Below are 13,392 nucleotides of genomic sequence, written 5' to 3'. Positions count from 1 at the left end.
CCACATCAAAATAATTAATCTGTTATAAAATTCAAAATTCATGCAATTCTTCTCTTTTTCAATTAAGAACATTTTTCATTTAAGAAAGGTGATGGATTCATAGGACATTCATAACTTTAAGGCATAGACACTAAGACACTAATGATCATAAGACACAAACATAGATAAACATAAGCATAAAAAAATTCGAAAAAAATAGAAAAATAAAGAAGAAGGAAATTAAAGAACGGGTCCACCTTAGTGATGGCGGCTTGTTCTTCCTCTTGAAGATCTTATGGAGTGCTTGAGCTCCTCAATGTCTCTTCCTTGCCTTTGTTGCTCCTCTCTCATGATTCTTTGATCTTCTCTAATTTCATGGAGGAGGATGGAATGTTCTTGGTGCTCCACCCTTAGTTGTCCCATGTTGGAACTCAATTCTCCTAGGGAGGTGTTGATTTGCTCCCAATAGTTTTCTGGAGGAAAGTGCATCCCTTGAGGCATCTCAGGGATTTCATGATGAGTGGGATCTCTTGTTTGCTCTATCCTTTTCTTAGTGATGGGCTTGTCCTCATCAATGAGGATGTCTCCCTCTATGTTAACTCCAACTAAATTACAGAGGTGACAAATGAGATGAGGGAAGGCTAACCTTGCCAAGGTAGAGGACTTGTCCGCCACCTTATAAAGTTCTTGGGATATAACCTCATGAACTTCTACTTCCTCTCCAATCATGATGCTATAAATCATGATAGCCAGGTCTATAGTAGCTTCGGACCGGTTGCTAGTGGGAATGATTGAGCGTTGGATAAACTCCAACCATTCCCTAGCCACGGGCTTGAGGTCATGCCTTCTCAGTTGAACCGGCTTCCCTCTTGAATCTCTCTTCCATTGAGCACCCTCTTCACAAATGTCTATGAGGACTTGGTCCAACCTTTGATCAAAGTTGACCCTTCTAGTGTAGGGGTGTTCATCTCCTTGCATCATGGGTAAGTTGAATGCCAACCTTACATTTTCTGGACTAAAATCTAAGCATTTCCCCCGAACCATTGTAAGCCAATTCTTTGGGTTCGGGTTCACACTTTGATCATGGTTCTTGGTGATCCATGCATTGGCATAAAACTCTTGAACCATTAAGATTCCGACTTGTTGAATGGGGTTGGTAAGAACTTCCCAACCTCTTCTTCGGATCTCATGTCGGATCTCCGGATATTCACTCTTTTTAAGTTTGAAAGGGACCTCGGGGATCACCTTCTTCATGGCCACAACTTCATAGAAGTGGTCTTGATGCACCCTTGAGATGAATCTCTCCATCTCCCATGACTCGGAGGTGGAAGCTTTTGCCTTCCCTTTCCTCTTTCTAGAGGTTTCTCCGGCCTTAGGTGCCATAAATGGTTATGGAAAAATAAAAAACAATGCTTTTACCACACCAAACTTAGAAGGTTTGCTCGTCCTCGAGCAAAAGAAGAAAGAAGAGAGTAGAAGAATAAGAAATAGAGGAGATGGAGGCGGCTTTGTTATTCGGCCAAGGGGGAGAAGTAGTGTGTAGGTTGTGTGAAAATGAAGGAGTGAAGATGGGTTTATATAGGGGTGGAGAGAGGGGTAAGGTTCCGCTATTATGGGTGGGTTTGGGAGGGAAAGTGGTTTGAATTTGAATGGTGAGGTAGGTGAAGTTTTATGAAGGATGGATGTGAGTGGTGAAGAGAATGGTGGGGTTTGATAGGTGAGGGGTTTTTGGGGAAGAGGTATTGAGGTGATTGGTGAGTGGGTGAAGAAGAGAGAGAGTGGTGGGGTAGGTGGGGATCCTGTGGGGTCCACAGATCCTGAGGTGTCAAGGATAATTCATCCCTGCACCAAGTGGCAAGCAAAAATGCTCCTTCTGCCAATCCTGGCTTTAAACGCCGGGCTGGTGCCCTTTTCTGGCGTTTAACGCCAATCTGGTGCCCCTTTCTGGCGTTAAACGCCAGTCTGGTGCCCCTTTCTGGCATTAAACGCCCAGAATGGTGCCAGACTGGGCGTTAAACACCCATTTGCTGCCCTTACTGGCGTTTAAACGCCAGCAAGGTTTTCCTCTAGGGTGTGCTGTTTTTCATTCTATTTTTCATTCTGTCTTTGCTTTTTCAATTGATTTTGTGACTTCCCATGATCATCAACCTATAGAAAACATAAAATAACAAAGGAAAATAGATAAATATAACATTGGGTTGCCTCCCAACAAGCGCTTCTTTAATGTCAGTAGCTTGACAGTGGGCCCTCATAGAGCCTCACAGATACTCAGAGCAATGTTGGAACCTCCCAACACCAAACTTAGAATTTGGTTGTGGCCTCCCAACACCAAACTTAGAGTTTGACTGTGGGGGCTCTGTTTGACTCTGTTTTGAGAGAAGTTCTTCATGCTTCCTCTCCATCGTTACAGAGGGATATCCTTGAGCCTTAAACACAAGGGATTCTTCATTCACTTGAATGATCAATTCTCCTCTGTCAACATCAATCACAGCCTTTACTGTGGCTAGGAAGGGTCTGCCAAGGATGATGGATTCATCTATGCACTTCTCAGTCTCTAGGACTATGAAATCAGCAGGGATGTAATGGTCTTCAACCTTTACCAGAACATCCTCTACAAGTCCATAAGCTTGTTTTCTTCAATTGTCTGCCATCTCTAGTGAGATTCTTGCAGCTTGCACCTCAAAGATCCCTAGCTTCTCCATTACAGAGAGAGGCATGAGGTTTATGTTTGACCCTAGGTCACACAGAGCCTTCTCAAAGGTCATGGTGCCTATGGTACAAGGTATTGAGAACTTCCCAGGGTCCTGTCTCTTTTGAGGTAATCTCTGCCTAGTCAAGTCATCCAGTTCTTTGGTGAGCAAAGGGGGTTCATCCTCTCAAGTCTCATTACCAAATAACTTGTCATTTAGCTTCATGATTACTCTAAGGTACTTAGCAACTTGCTCTTCAGTGACATCTTCGTCCTCTTCAGAGGAAGAATACTCATCAGAGCTCATGAATGGCAGAAGTAAATCCAACGGAATCTCTATGGTCTCAGTGTGAGCCTCAGATTCCTATGGTTCCTCATTAGGGAACTCATTGGAGGCCAGTGGATGTCCATTGAGGTCTTCCTCAATGGCGCTCACTGCCTCTTTCTCCTCTCCAAATTCGGCCATGTTGATGGCCTTACACTATCCTTTTGGATTTTTTTCTGTATTGCTTGGAAGAGTACTTGGAGGGAGTTCAGTAACTTTCTTACTCAGCTGACCCACTTGTGCCTCCAAGTTTCTAATGGAGGACCTTTTTTCAGTCATGAAACTTTGAGTGGTTTTGATTAGATCAGAGACCATGGTTGCTAAGTCAGAGTGGCTCTGCTTAGAATTCTCTGTCTGTTGCTGAGAAGATGATGGAAAAGGCTTGCCATTGCTAAACCTGTTTCTTCCACCATTATTGTTGTTGAAACCTTGTTGAGGTCTCTGTTGATCCTTCCATGAGAGATTTGGATGATTTCTCCATGAAGGGTTATAGGTGTTTCCATAGGGTTCTCCCATGTAATTCACCTCTTCCATGGAAGGGTTCTCAGGATCATAAGCTTCTTCTTCAGATGAAGCGTCCTTAGTACTGCCTGGTACAGCTTGCATTCCAGACAGACTTTGAGAAATCATATTGACTTGCTGAGTCAATATTTTTTTCTGAGCCAATATGGCATTCAGAGTATCAATCTCAAGAACTCCTTTCTTCTGATTTGTCCCATTGTTCACAGGATTCCTTTCAGAAGTGTACATGAATTAGTTATTTGCAACCATTTCAATGAGTTCTTGAGCTTCTGTAGGCATCTTCTTCAAATGAAGAGATCCTCCAGCAGAGCTATCCAATGACATCTTGGACAGTTCAGATAGACCATCATAGAAGATACCTATGATGCTCCATTCAGAAAGCATGTCAGAGGGACACTTTCTAATCAATTATTTGTATCTTTCCCAAGCTTCATAGAGGGATTCACCTTCCTTCTGTCTGAAGGTTTGGACTTCCACTCTAAGCTTACTCAATTTTTGAGGTGGAAAGAACTTTGTCAAGAAGGCATTGACTAGCTTTTCCCAAGAGTTCAGGCTTTCTTTAGGTTGTGAGTCCAACCATATCCTAGCTCTGTCTTTTACAGCAAAAGGGAATAGCATAAGTCTGTAGACCTTAGGGTCAACCCCATTAGTCTTAACAGTGTCACAGATTTGCAAGAATTCAGCTAAGAACTGATGAGGATCTTCCAATGAAAGTCCATGGAACTTGCAATTCTGTTGCATTAGAGAAACTAATTGAGGCTTAAGCTCAAAGTTGTTTGCTCCAATGGCAGGGATAGAGATGCTTCTCCCATAGAAGTCAGGAGTAGGTGCAGTAAAGTCACCAAGCACCTTCCTTGCATTGTTGGCATTATTGTTGTTTTCGGCTGCCATGGGTTATTCTTCTTTGAAGATTTCTGTTAGGTCCTCTACAGAGAGTTGTGCTTTAACTTCTCTTAGCTTTCGCTTCAAGGTCCTTTCAGGTTCAGGGTCAGCCTCAATAAGAATGCTTTTGTCTTTGCTCCTGCTCATATGAAAGAGAAGAGAACAAGAAAATATGGAATCCTCTATGTCACAGTATAGAGATTCTTTGAAGTGTCAGAGGAAAAGAAAAATAGAAGGAAGAGATAGAAGAATTCGAACTTATCAAGAAAGATAGAGTTCGAATTGTGCATTGAGGAGCAGTGTTAGTCCATAAATAGAAGGATGAAAGAAATAAAGTGATTTTTGAAAAAGATTTTGAAATTAGAAATTAAAAAGATTTGATTGAAAACTATTTTGAAAAAGATGTAATTAAGAAGATATGATTGAAAAGTTATGGTTTTAAAAAGATTTGATTGAAAAGACATGATTGAAAAACAATTTAAAAGATTTGATTTTTAAAATTAATGACTTGGCTAACAAGAAATTTAAAAGATATGATTCAAACATTAAACCTTTCTCAACAGAAAAGGCAACATACTTGAAATGTTGAATCAAATCACTAATTGTTAGCAAGTATTTTTGAAAATGGAAAGAAATTGATTTTGAAAATATATGATTGAAAAGATATGATTTGAAAAAGATTTGATTTTTGCAAAATTTTGAAAACTTAAAAAAAAAATTGAATTGAAAACAAAATCTTCCCTCTTGTGCCATCCTGGCGTTTAACACCCAAAACACTACCCTTTTGGGCGTTTAAACGCCAGTTTTTCTTCTTCATTGGGCGTTTTAAACGCTGGTGCACGAAATTGCAATCACACTTTTGCAACCTCGCACAACTAACCAGCAAGTGCACTGGGTCGTCCAAGTAATACCTTGCGTGAGCAAGGGTCGATCCCACGGAGATTGTCGGCTTGAAGCAAGCTATGGTTATCTTGTAAATCTTAGTCAGGATATCAGAAATTATCTGGATTGATTGTGAAAAGCAAAAGAACATGAAATGATTACTTGTTTTGCAGTAATGGAGAATAGGTTGAGGTTTGGAGATGCTCCATCTTCTGAATCTCTGCTTTCCTACTGTCTTCTTCTTCAAACACGCAAGTCTCCTTCCATGGCAAGCTGTATGCAGGGTTTCACCGTTGTCAATGGCTACCTCCCATCCTCTCAGTGAAAGCGATTGCATATGCTCTGTCACAGCATAGCGGAATTCATCTGTCGGTTCTCAATCAGGCCGGAATAGAATCCAGTGATTTTTTTGCGTCTGTCACTAACGCCCCGCCTTCAGGAGTTTGAAGCACGTCACAGTCATTCAATCATTGAATCCTACTCAGAATACCACAGACAAGGTTTAGACCTTCCGGATTCTCTTGAATGCCGCCATCAGTTCTAGCTTATACCACGAAGATTCCGGTTAAAGAATCCAAGAGATAACTACTTAATCTAAGGTAGAACGGAGGTGGTTGTCAAGCACACGTTCATAGTTGAGAATGATGATGATTGTCACGGATCATCACATTCATCCGGGTTAAGAACAAGTATTATCTTAGAATGGAAGCAAGCATGATTGAATGAGAAACAGTAGTAATTGCATTAATCCATCAAGACACAGCAGAGCTCCTCACCCCCAACCATGGGGTTTAGAGACTCATGCCGTGGAAATACACAAAGAAATGTATAAAAAATGTCATGAGGTCATAAGGTTCTGATACAATGTCAAAAGATCCTATTAATAGTAAACTAGTAACCTAGGGTGTACAGAAATGAGTAAATGACGTAAAAATCCACTTCTGGGTCCACTTGGTGTGTGCTTGGGCTGAGCAATGAAGCATTTTCGTGTAGAGACCTTTTCTGGAGTTAAACGCCAGCTTTCATGCCAGTTTGGGCGTTTAACTCCAAGTTTTATGCCAGTTCCGGCGTTTAACGCTGGAATTTCTGAGGCTGATTTGCCACGCCGGTTTGGGCCATCAAATCTTGGGCAAAGTATGGACTATCATATATTTCTGGAAAGGCCAGGATGTCTACTTTCCAACGCCGTTGAGAGCGCGCCAATTGGGCTTCTGTAGCTCCAGAAAATCCACTTCGAGTGCAGGGAGGTCAGAATCCAACAGCATCTGCAGTCCTTTTTGGTCTCGGAATCAGATTTTTGCTCAGGACCCTCAATTTCAGCCAGAAAATACCTGAAATCACAGAAAAACACACAAACTCATAGTAAAGTCCAGAAAAGTAAATTTTAGCTAAAAACTAATAAAAATATACTAAAAACTAACTAGATTATACTAAAAACATACTAAAAACAATGCCAAAAAGCATACAAATTATCCGCTCATCACAACACCAAACTTAAATTGTTGCTTGTCCCCAAGCAACTGAAAATCAAAATAGGATAAAAAGAAGAGAATATACTATAGACCCCAAAATATCAAGGAAACATAGCTCCAATTAGATGAGCGGGACTAGTAGCTTTTTGCCTCCGAACAGTTTTGGCATCTCACTCTATCCCTTGAAGTTCAGAATGATTGGCATCTATAAGAACTCAGAACTCAGATAGTGTTATTGATTCTCTTAGTTAAGCATAATGATTCTTGAACATAGCTAGTGTATGAGTCTTGGCTGTGGCCCAAAGCACTCTGTCTTCCAGTATTACCACCAGATACATACATGCCACAGACACATAATTGGGTGAACCTTTTCAGATTGTGACTCAGCTTTGCTAAAGCCCCCAATTAGAGGTGTCCAGGGTTCTTAAGCACACTCTTGTTGCCTTGGATCACAACTTTATTTCTTTCTTTTTCTTTTTCTTTTCTCTCTTTTTTTTTCGAAATTTTTTTTTATATCCACTGCTTTTTCTTGCTTCAAGAATCAGTCTAATGATTTTTTAGATCCTCAATAACAGTTCTCTTTTTCCTCATTCTTTCAAGAGCCAACAATTTTTAACATTCTCAAAACAACAAATTCAAGAGACATATGCACTGTTCAAGCATTCATTCAGAAAGCAAAAAGTATTGTCACCACATCAAACTAATTCAACTAGTTTCAATGATAAATTTCGAAATCCTGTACTTCTTGTTCTTTTGATTAAAGCATTTTTCATTTAAGAGAGGTGATGGATTCATAGGACATTCATAGCTTTAAGGCATAGACACTAAGATACTAATGATCATGTAATAAGACACAAACATGGATAAACATAAGCATAAAGATTTCGAAAAATAGAAGAATAAAGAACAAGGAAATTAAGGAACGGGTCCATCTTAGTGATGGCGGCTTTTTCTTCCTCTTGAAGATCCTATGGAGTGCTTGAGCTTCTCAATGTCTCTTCCTTGCCTTTGTTGCTCCTCTCTCATGATCCTATGATCTTTTTTAATTTCATGGAGGAGGATGAAATGTTCTTGGTGCTCCACCCTTAGTTGTCCCATGTTGGAACTCAATTCTCCTAGGGAGGTGTTGATTTGCCCCCAATAGTTTTGTGGAGGAAAGTGCATCCCTTGAGATGAATCTCTTCATCTCCCATGGCTCGGAGGTGGAAGCTTTTGCCTTCCCCTTCCTCCTTCTAGAGGTTTCTCCGGCCTTAGGTGCCATAATTGGTTATGGAGAAACAAAAAGCAACACTTTTACCACACCAAACTTAGAAGGTTTGCTCGTCCTCGAGCAACAGAAGAAAGAAGAGAGAGAGTGGTGGGGTAGATGGGGATCCTGTGGGGTCCACAGATCCTGAGGTGTCAAGGAAAAGTTATCCCTGCACCAAAGGGCATGCAAAAATGCGTTTTTAGCCAATTCTGGCGTTAAACGCCGTGCTGGTGCCCATTTCTGGCGTTTAACGCCAGCTTGGTGCCCATTCCTGGCGTTTAACGCCAGTCTGGTGCCCCTTTCTGGCGTTAAACGCCCAGAATGGTGCCAGACTGGGCGTTAAACGCCCATCTGCTAGCCTCACTGGCGTTTAAACGCCAGCAAGTTCTCCTCCAGGGTGTGCTGTTTTTCTTTCTATTTTTCTTTCTGTTTTTGCTTTTTCAATTGATTTTGTGACTTCTCATGATCATCAACCTATAGAAAAAATAAAATAACAAAGGAAATTAGATAAAATATAACATTGGGTTGCCTCCCAACAAGCGCTTCTTTAGTGTCAGTAGCTTGACAGTGGGCCCTCATGGAGCCTCACGGAGGCTCAGAGCAAAGTTGGAACCTCCCAACACCAAACTTAGAGTTTGAATGTGGGGGTTCAACACCAAACTTAGAAGTTGGTGGTGGCCTCCCAACACCAAACTTAGAGTTTGACTGTGGGGGCTCTGTTTGACTCTGTTTTGAGAGGAGCTCTTCATGTTTCCTCTCCATGGTTACAGAAGGAGAACCTTTATAGTCTGCACTATCTGCAAGCCACGGAACTTCCTGAATAGCGCAGAAGCAACACCCATCTTATGAGCCTGGGTTTTGAATCCTGCTTTGTGAGTAGATATTTAAGAGCAGTATGGTCAGTGTATACAATCACTTTTGATCCCACTAAATAAGATCTGAACTTGTCAATGGCATAAACCACTGCAAGTAACTCCTTTTCTGTGGTTGTGTAGTTCTTCTGTGCATCATTTAGGATACGGCTGCCATAATAAATGACATGCAGAAGCTTACCATGCCTTTGTCCCAATACTGCACCAATGGCATGGTCACTGGCATCACACATTAGTTCAAATGGTAATGTCCAGTCTGGTGCAGAGATGACTGGTGCTGTGACCAGCTTAGCTTTCAAAGTCTCAAACGCCTGCAGACACTCATTATCAAAAATAAATGGAGTGTTAGCAGCTAGCAGATTACTCAGAGGTTTGGCAATTTTTGAAAAATCCCTTATAAACCTTCTGTAGAATCCTGCATACCCCAGAAAGCTTCTGACTGCCTTAACATTGGCAGGTGGTGGTAATTTTTCAATTACCTCTACCTTTGCCTTATCCACCTCTATTCCCTTGTTTGAAATTTTATGCCCAAGGACAATCCCTTCAGTCACCATAAAGTGACATTTTTCCCAGTTTAAAACTAGGTTGGTCTCTTGGCATCTTTTCAGAACAAGTGCTAGATGGTTAAGGCAGGAGCTGAATGAGTCTCCAAATACTGAAAAGTCATCCATAAAGACTTCCAGAAATTTCTCTACCATATCTGAGAAGATAGAGAGCATGCACCTCTGAAAGGTTGCAGGTGCATTGCACAGACCAAAAGGCATCCTTCTGTAGGCAAATACTCCAGAAGGACATGTAAATGCTGTTTTCTCTTGGTCCTGAGGATCTACTGCAATTTGGTTGTAACCTGAGTAACCGTAGTGCTTTCTCTTCGTGTGGATTTATAGCAGAGCTTATGATCACTGGAAAAGTGTCACCTTCTCCCAGAAATGCATATTTCAGGGATGGTGGTAGTGGCTTGAGCTCTGGTTTAGGAGGTTTGTCTTCTTCTTGAGGAGTTTTCAGAATTTCTTTTATTTCCTTTAGTTCCTCCAGATCAGGCTGAACATCTTTAAAGATGTCATCTAGCTCTGATTCAAGACTTTCAGCCATATTGACCTCCTCCACCAAAGAGTCAATAATATCAGTGCTCATGCAGTCATTTGATGTGTCTGGATGCTGCATAGCTTTGACAACATTCAACTTGAACTCATCCTCATTAACTCTCAGGGTTAATTCCCCTTTTTGGACGTCAATGAGGGTCCGTCCAGTTGCTAGGAAAGGTCTTCCTAGAATGAGAGTTGCACTCTTGTGCTCCTCCATTTCCAGCACCACAAAGTCAGTTGGAAAGGCAAATGGCCCAACCTTGACAATCATGTCCTCAATTATGCCTGATGGGTATTTAATGGAGCCATCAGCAAGTTGGAGGCATATCCGGGTTGGTTTGACTTCTCCAGTCAACCCAAGCTTTCTGATAGTGGATGCAGGTATTAGATTGATGCTTGCCCCAAGATCACATAGAGCTTTCTTGGTACAAGAACCCTCTAATGTGCATGGTATCAGAAAGCTTCCAGGATCTCTAAGCTTCTCTGGTAAGCTCTTTAATATGACTGCACTGCATTCTTCAGTGAGAAAAACTTTTTCAGTTTCTCTCCAATCCTTCTTATGACTTAAGATCTCTTTCATGAACTTAGCATAAGAAGGTATTTGCTCAAGTGCCTCTGCAAACGGAATCTTTATTTCAAGAGTCCTTAGATAGTCTGCAAAGCGGGCAAATTGCTTATCCTGTTCCGCTTGACGGAGTTTTTGAGGATAAGGCATCTTGGCTCTATATTCTTCAACCTTAGATGCTGCAGGTTTATTCCTTACAGAAGTGGTTGGAGAAGCCTTTTTAGAGGGGTTACTATCAGCACTCTTAGGTGTCTGATTCCCCATTGGCATTTGAACGCCAGGGTTGGGTGGAAAATGGGCGTTTAACGCCAACTTTTCCCCCTTTTCTGGCGTTTGAACGCCAGAACTGGGCAGAGAATGGGCGTTTAACGCCAGCTTTCCCTCCTCTTCTGGCGTTTGAACGCCAATAGCATTCCTCTCTGGGCTCTTACTGTCCTCAGAGGGATTTTGGATAGTGGTTTGGCTATCCCCTGTCAATTGTTCCTTTACTGACTTTTTGCTACTTTGAGCAGTGTTATTCAGTGTCTTCCCACTCCTTAATTTAACTGCTTGACATTCTTCTGTTATCTGTTTAGATATCTGCTGTTTTGCTTGATTCAACTGCAGTTCCATGTTCTTGTTAGCAACTTTAGTTTCAATGAGCATCTCTTTAAATTCTGCTAACTGTTCTGTCATCAGGAGCAATTGTTGATTAAGCTCAATCATCTGTTCTTGAAGATTAGGATCAGTGGCTACTGCCATGACTTCCTCTTTTGAAGAGAACTCATTGCTAGAGTACAAATATTGATTTCTAGCAACAGTGTCTATAAGCTCTTGAGCTTCTTCAATTGTCTTCCTCATGTGCATAGATCCACCAGCTGAGTGGTCTAAAGACATCTGAGCTTTTTCTGTAAGCCCATAGTAGAAGATGTCTAACTGTACCCACTCTGAAAACATTTCAGAGGGACATTTCCTTAGCATACCTCTAAACCTCTCCCAGGCATTATAAAGGGATTCATTATCCTCTTGTTTAAAGCCTTGGATGTCCAGCCTTAGCTGTGTCATCCTCTTTGGAGGGTAAAAGTGATTCAGGAATTTGTCTGATAACTGTTTCCATGTCTTTATGCTTGCTGTAGGTTGGTTATTCAACCACCTTTTAGCTTGATCTTTTACAGCAAATGGAAACAGTAATAGCCTGTAGACATCCTGATCTACCTCTTTATCATGTACTGTGTCAGCAATTTGTAAAAACTCTGCCAGAAACTCAGTAGGTTCTTCCTGTGGAAGACCGGAATACTGGCAATTTTGCTGCACTATGATAATGAGTTGAGGATTTAGCTCAAAGCTGCTTGCTTTGATGGGAGGTGTACATATGCTACTCCCATATGCAGCTGTAATGGGGTTAGCATATGACCCCAGAGTCCTTCTGGACTGTTCAATTCCACTTAGGTCCATGATGGAGAAAGGGAATATGATATGGATTCACAAGTAAAGTTTTTTTTTTATTTTTTTTATTATTTTTTTTGAATTAACCGAAAAATAAAATAAAACAAAAGGAAATTAAAATAAAAAAAAATTCGAAAATTAAAAAGAAAGCAAGATCAAAGCAAATTGAGAACTGAGTCAATTAGTTAATTAAAAAGATTTTGAGATTAGCAATTAAAAAGATATGATTGAAAAATTTTTATGAAAAAGATTTGATTTTTGAAAAGAGGAAAGAGAAAAACACAAAAAGACACCAAACTTAAAATTTTAGAAAATCAAACACTAATTTTTTCGAAAATCTTTAAGGGAAAAACACTAAGAGGACACCAAACTTAGAATTTTTATGAATCAAAAAGGGACTAAAAACATGCAAATTCGAAAATTAAAAGAAAAACAAAAGCATGCAATTGACACCAAACTTAAAATATGAAACTAGACTCAACTAAAAGACTCTAAACCAACAAAAATAAAACAGTCCTAATCTAAGCAACAAGATAAGCCGTCAGTTGTCCAAACTCGAACAATCCCCGGCAACGGCGCCAAAAACTTGGTGCACGAAATTGCAATCACACTTTTGCAACCTCGCACAACTAACCAGCAAGTGCACTGGGTCGTCCAAGTAATACCTTGCGTGAGCAAGGGTCGATCCCACGGAGATTGTCGGCTTGAAGCAAGCTATGGTTATCTTGTAAATCTTAGTCAGGATATCAGAAATTATCAGGATTGATTGTGAAAAGCAAAAGAACATGAAATGATTACTTGTTTTGCAGTAATGGAGAATAGGTTGAGGTTTGGAGATGCTCCATCTTCTGAATCTCTGCTTTCCTACTGTCTTCTTCTTCAAACACGCAAGTCTCCTTCCATGGCAAGCTGTATGCAGGGTTTCACCGTTGTCAATGGCTACCTCCCATCCTCTCAGTGAAAGCGATTGCATATGCTCTGTCACAGCATAGCGGAATTCATCTGTCGGTTCTCAATCAGGCCGGAATAGAATCCAGTGATTCTTTTGCGTCTGTCACTAACGCCCCGCCTTCACGAGTTTGGAGCTCGTCACAGTCATCCAATCATTGAATCTTACTCGGAATACCACAGACAAGGTTTAGACCTTCCGGATTCTCTTGAATGCCGCCATCAGTTCTAGCTTATACCACGAAGATTCCGGTTAAAGAATCCAAGAGATAACTACTTAATCTAAGGTAGAACGGAGGTGGTTGTCAAGCACACGTTCATAGTTGAGAATGATGATGATTGTCACGGATCATCACATTCATCCGGGTTAAGAACAAGTATTATCTTAGAATGGAAGCAAGCATGATTGAATGAGAAACAGTAGTAATTGCATTAATCCATCAAGACACAGCAGAGCTCCTCACCCCCAACCATGGGGTTTAGAGACTCATGCCGTG

This window comes from Arachis ipaensis, chromosome B08 (genome assembly GCF_000816755.2).
Source record: "Arachis ipaensis cultivar K30076 chromosome B08, Araip1.1, whole genome shotgun sequence".
Taxonomy (NCBI): Eukaryota; Viridiplantae; Streptophyta; class Magnoliopsida; order Fabales; family Fabaceae; genus Arachis; species Arachis ipaensis.
This window is presented reverse-complemented; position numbering follows the sequence as displayed.